The sequence below is a fragment of the Gavialis gangeticus genome, unplaced genomic scaffold (assembly GCF_001723915.1).
Source record: "Gavialis gangeticus isolate Ggan-Ray unplaced genomic scaffold, GavGan_comp1, whole genome shotgun sequence".
NCBI classification, from domain to species: Eukaryota; Metazoa; Chordata; order Crocodylia; family Gavialidae; genus Gavialis; species Gavialis gangeticus.
In genome coordinates this window covers 31054033-31054346 of record NW_017729022.1, presented here as the reverse complement: position 1 = coordinate 31054346, position 314 = coordinate 31054033, and positions in this window count along the sequence as shown.

The following is a 314-nucleotide window of genomic DNA, read 5'->3' as shown; positions in this document are numbered from 1 at the left end:
GTATATTGAGTCCATGAGTTTCTGTACCTACTACCTAGGAGGCTGATGAAGTGCAGTTCATAGGCCCAGCTCTGAAAAGTGGTTTGCATTGTAATTTATTCTCTCTCAGGTTCAGGCCTGAGAGACTGGAGGCAGAGGTTTTTTTGGTGAGAAACGTGCCCCCACAGGTAGTTGGGTTTTGTTGTTTTGGATAGATTCTGGTGTGCAGTTTGTGGTGGTACAGGAGATAGTTGGCAGGTTTAGCGTTTTGAACTGTAGGAAGATGGCTTCAGTTCTGGTGATAAGGTTAGGTGCTTGTTTGAATGTACAAAGCA